Source organism: Fukomys damarensis, unplaced genomic scaffold (assembly GCF_012274545.1).
Source record: "Fukomys damarensis isolate Sample0158 unplaced genomic scaffold, DMR_v1.0_HiC HiC_scaffold_37, whole genome shotgun sequence".
Lineage (NCBI taxonomy): Eukaryota > Metazoa > Chordata > Mammalia > Rodentia > Bathyergidae > Fukomys > Fukomys damarensis.
This window is the reverse complement of record NW_022900949.1, coordinates 59,180,516-59,186,375: the sequence shown is the minus strand read 5'-3', so window position 1 is coordinate 59,186,375 and position 5,860 is coordinate 59,180,516.

The window sequence follows — 5,860 nt, the reverse complement described above, 5'->3', positions numbered from 1 at the left end:
CCAGTCTCAAATAAACAATTTTTTAAATGGTTGGGAATATAGCCCAGTGCAAAGGCCCTAGATTGGTTCAATCTCCAGTACTGGAAAAAGAAAAAAAAAAGAAAAACAAATGTCATGTAAATCAATACTTTTAGTTATACTTAAATACATATAAAATTAATTTTATGTTTGATTTTGCTTACAGCATTCACTTGTAATTTTATGGGGGAATACTTGTCACCGAACTAAACAATGCTACTTTTTTCCCCTTTTGACATCATGGTGAAATATTTTCATTGTTTTGATATCTTCAAGTTGTTATGTTATATTCTTTATGTGTGGTTCTTATCCTTCTTTAGATTTCCAGGAGAAGTTTATCCTCAGAAACATATCTCTTAGAACCTGTTACTCATTGCTATGATTTATTATCATTCTGGTGATTGCTTCACCCTTTGCACAGAATTTCTTCTTTTAGTAAATCAATATTTTCCAAAGTATTTCCTTTGTTTTCTACTTGTATCTGACTGCTGTAGCTTTTCCATTTTGAGCCAGATATGTTTCTGTTATGTAGACATTAAAGGACTGTAAACTTTCTTCCTATGCTTTTAATCTATAAAATTTGTCTCTGTAACTCTAGGTAAAGAGTCAAATCTTTGCATCTCTCTAATGAGAATTTTACTTTTTTCTAGATCTCAAACACAGTAAATCCTGACTTACTACTACCTTTTTTCATTCTGCTTCCTCATCTAGATTTTCCTGGATTGTCAATACTGGTATCATTCCCCAGAGATGTGTCTTCTGCTATATTAAGGCAAAGTATTGAATTCTTATATTTTAGTAGTGACAGAGACTTTTTTTTTTTTTTTGCTTCCAAAAAAATCAACCACATTATTTCTTCATGGGCTGATATATCTTTCTGCTTGATTTGTCTCACAGTCATCTTTGTTATTTTTTCTGTGTGTGTCATTTTATGAGTAATGGTTAACTGCTTTCTCCTCATCTTTACTCATCCACATTCTATTTGTGGTACCAGATAAAATATCAAATCCTTTTATCTTTGTAAGAAAGACTTTAGCCTCTAGACCTCAAAGATAACTTGATATAAGATGGGACTGCTGTGTCTTTTACATGTTTATGGATGTTCTGTGTGGGCTCAATTTCAGCATACCTCTTATGGTATCTCCGTTTCAGGGTGGACTAGAAGATATCTAAATTTATCTTATTTTTATTTCAGCTTTCAGATGATCTTGAAGTTTTACTGCTTTGAACACACACTACACTAACTTTATCTTCTGCCTCTGTTGGCAACATTTTTTGTTTCATCAGAACTTTCCAGATTTACACCTATTTTGTTTGTTTTTTTTTTTGTTTTTGGTACCGGGGATCAAATTCAGGTCCTTGCACTTGCAAGGCAGGCCACCAAACCGCTGAGCTAAATCCCCGGCCTACACCTATTTTGTTTGTGTGAATTTTCTCTTCTGTACTAATCAAAGATGCTAATAGATCAAAATTAATTTTTATTTTTCTAGGTTGTAAAAGTCTTTTCATTTATAGATTTAAGTTTTTGATATAAAGTCTTCTTTTGTCATCCATCTCAATGTGCATAACCTCTGCTGAACTAGCCATACTATCAGGTTTCTTCCATGATATTACATTCACTGTCTTTTGTTCCATAGCTACATCTTCCAAATTTTTCTCTTGGAAGTTCTTTGCAGTATACTTTCCATCTATATTTGTTGATGGAAAGCAACTGATGCTTGCAGTTTTCTATCAGTTCTATATTTCTGTCTGGGACATAGACATTCTCTGACTTAGCTTTTCTTGAGAATTCAGTTTATATTTGTTTATATTCCTTTCTACCCATTATAAATGCTTAGATTCTAAAAAAGAATATTTTTAAAAATTTTGTTCTGTACTTTAAGGCAGATCTTGTTTTTTGACTAACAATATTTTGCATGCCCTTTGACTATGTGTCTCCAGTTTCATAGACATTAGTTCAAGATCCATATTCACAAGCATTTTAAGATCAGTCTGTATTTTTGTTTGCTGAATCAAATACACTGTAGTTAGCCTTCCAAACATTGCTTTTATTTGGGTTTGCATTTCATAAAGTCTTCAACTTTTTTTTTTCTCTTGATAGCTTCAATAAATTACTGATGAATCTTGCTTAGCTCAGAGCTTTTTTAAAAGTTCCATATAAGGTTTTGCAGTTTCTTTTAATTAAAAATTTATACAGTCAGACCTGAACACTGATAGAACATAAGAACTCTCCTCTAAATTTCCTAGTAATAGTTTAAATATCTTTTATTCTTTCTTGAGTAATAGTTTAAATATCTTTTATTATGGATGTCTTAGGCAACTATTTTTCATATAATTTTTGAAACGTCTGAGTTTTGGGAACTTGGGAGTTTCTAATAAGCATTGGAATGTGTGCTCGATCTTCTACTAGTTATACGTTAGGAGTTTTCATGAGTTTCCTGATGCCGGTGGATTTTCTCCAGATTCACTTCTCCACTTGAACATTATATGGTTCTTGACGCCTGTGAAGTCTTGTCCTTGGTTTCCCTTTTCTTTATTTTGTCTGTTGGTATTTGTCAGGTCCTTTATGGAATCAGTACTTTTCAAAGAGTTCTCAGAAGTTTCTTGATTGCTGTCAAAGATTCAGTTGATTTGCATCTCCTGGAAGCTGTCCTGAGTTTCTTATTGTCTTATCTTGTGGATCTGCAGTTTGCTGCATTTTCCTAAGTCCCTTGGTCCTTATTGGTCTTCTACAGATTGTCTTTTCTGTAGCTATCTGAAACAGTTTCTTGATACCTATGAGGTGTTCGCTTTTCCGCATTTTCACATTTGGTTTAACTGATGTTCTTGTTGCTTTAACTATTTTGGCTATATTGCTGGCTTTGGTATTTTTATAAGCTTTTTGATTCCTCACTTGTCCCAAACATCTCCTGATACTGTTTTCTACCAGTTCTGGTTTGTGCTCTGGAGTGTTGTTCCCTGTATTTCTATGTACATTATCACCATTTGATTATTCCCTTTTCCCTCTTGGTATTTGTGAGCACTCTTCTAGCTGCCAGATCTTCTGTGGGTTCTAGTTTTATCTTCAGCTTTCACAGCAACCTCTTGATGCCTGTTAGGTTTTCTTCCATTACTAGACTCTGTTCTAGAGTGTTCTTCAACTTTCTGTGGACATTCTTACCATTTATTTGTTCCTCTGGTTCTTTCAATGTTTATATGAGCTTTCTGACACCTTCCAGGTCTTCTCTGGGTTCTAGTTTTATCCTCTGCTTTTGAAGATTATTGAAATTTTTGCTGGGCCAGTTTGTGCTCTGGAGTTCTCCTAAGATTTCTGTGGGCATCAGGACCATTTATTTGTTCCTGGCTTTTGGTGATTATAGCAGGTCTGATACCTGACAGATTGTCTACTGCTTTTGCCTTTTCTCCGAGTGTTTTCAGCAATATCTTGAGGAATGTTAGTTCTACTGGTTTCACATTATACTTTGGAGTGCTTCTACACTTTTTGTGTGAATCTAATTTTATTTCAATAAATATCTGTAATCTGTTTATAATTAATGGTTTCATTAGTGAACCCCTAAAGTTTATATTTACTGTCTCTGAATTCCGGCGATTCACTTTGATAAGCTAAATATTTGGTAACTTGCTCTAGTTTAACTTTTGGTAGCAAGTTACATTTTCCAAAAAATAAAAACCAGACATGCATATGAATTTAGATATAAGTTTGGTACATGCCATAGAGATGACACTTTTCATTTCTATCATGATGCCAATACAATAATTTAATTTATTGAATGCAGCCTGGCCAGCTCAGTCAGTAGAGCATGAGACTCTTAATTTATTAAATGCTTACATGTGCCAGACACTGTGATAGGCATTTTATATCTATTATTTTATTTAAATTCTCAGAAGGAATAGTTGAGGAATATTAATAACATTTTACAGATGAGAAAAGTACAATTTAGAGGTTGAATAGTGCACCCAAGGTCACATAACTGATAAGCAGAAGATCCGGGAACCTAATTGAGCCTGTGTAAATCCAAAGCTTGTGCTTTTAACCACTAAATGTCTCAATGAGCAATAAACTTAACCTTGCCTATTATCTTTTCATTAGAGCTATGGTTGTAGTTGTATATCATATTAGCATCATTTTTAATTTTTTCATAAAATGAAGTTGCTAATTTTTATTTGCTATTTATTACAAATACAGTAGAACCTCCAATGGGAATCTGTAATGACTCCACATTATTTGTAGGGTGGAGGTACATTTAGTGGGTACAATCTGAAATTCTGGGGAAGAAAAAGACTCAGATACTGGTTTTTCCATCTCATTCATCAAATTCCTTCAGTGCCAAATGTGCCTCCTTCCTAGTCTGACATAGTTAACTTTGAAAACTGAAAAACATTCCTTTAAAATAGCTGGTAAACATTGTTCAATATTTTAAAAAACAAGCAGGATAGGATTTGTATGCTCAGCATAAAAATAATCGTTAAGTCTGGGATATATCTAAGTAGTAGAGTACTTGCTTAGCAATATGCAAGGCCTTTGGGTTTGATCCCCAAAATAAATTAATTAATTAAAATGAGAACCACGGAGTTCATTGTAACTAAATACCCAGTGCCACAGGTGATTTCAAAGCAAGGACAGGGCCAGGGATTTAGCTCAGTGGCACCAGGCCTGACTTGAAAGCACAAGGTCCTGAGTTCAATCCCTAGTACGACACACACACACGCACACACAACCACACAAGCAAGGACAAAACAGCACCTTCTTAGAGTTCTGTTTATATTTTTGGAAACAATTTGATTGTTAAGACTTTAGGCAGAGAGAATTTAAAGGTTAAAAAACCCAACTACAAATACATCAATTATTCCATTTGTCTATCCAATGTAAATCTATCCATTTCTTTATTCATCCAGCCATTCTGTAATTTATAATGAAATAGATTTAAGGGTGTTTCCAAAAAATACATACAAAATAAGACCCCTCCCCAAAATCGGATGAAAAAAGAGTGCAAATGGAAAAAGGCTGTACCTTGGTTCTAAACTTTGTAGCAAGACATACAAGCCTGTCAGTTAAAGGATTCACAATGTTCAATAAGTAAAAACCAGACTAGTACCTTAAGAGAAGCAGAAAGGAAGCTATCTGTTACCAAGATCTGAGAGAAGGTTCTGTGGGTTCCATGAAGACAAGCCTCCTCCTTCGGCCTTCTCAGTGCTGAGATTGTAGATGTACTACCAGGCCCAGCTGCTTGTTTTTCACTGGTGAAATTTAATGGTTCATGATGTATTGATGCAGATCGTCAAGTACGTGTTTTGCATATTTTCTCCCACTTGTCATCTTTTAAAGGTCAGGTTTCGCTTTTATCAAACATATATTTATATAAAACATATATTCATATAAAACATATATTTATATATAAACGCATATTTGAATAGGCAAATAGTTCTATAAAGCTTATTGTGAGAAATATTGCTATTTCACCTTTCCCCCTCAACCTCTGAAGCAATCATTTTCAACTTTTTGTTTTTTTGAGACAGCGTCTCGCATGTAGTCCAGGCTGGCCTTGAACTCACAGTGATCCTTCTGCCTCAGCCTCCTAAGTGCTGGGATTTATAGATGTGTACCACCACACCTGGCCAATTTTTAACTCTTTTAGCTGGCTATTTGGTATTACCAGCATATCTCTAAATAACTTATTATTTCCTATCGAGAGGGACATTATCTATTGCTTTTCCATTATGAAAAATGAAGATTTAGGGGCTGGGGATTTAGCTCAGTGGTTCCGCCACCTGACTCACAAGCGGAAGGACCCAAGTTTGATACCCGGTACAAAAAAAAAAAAAAAAAAAAAAAAAAAAAAAA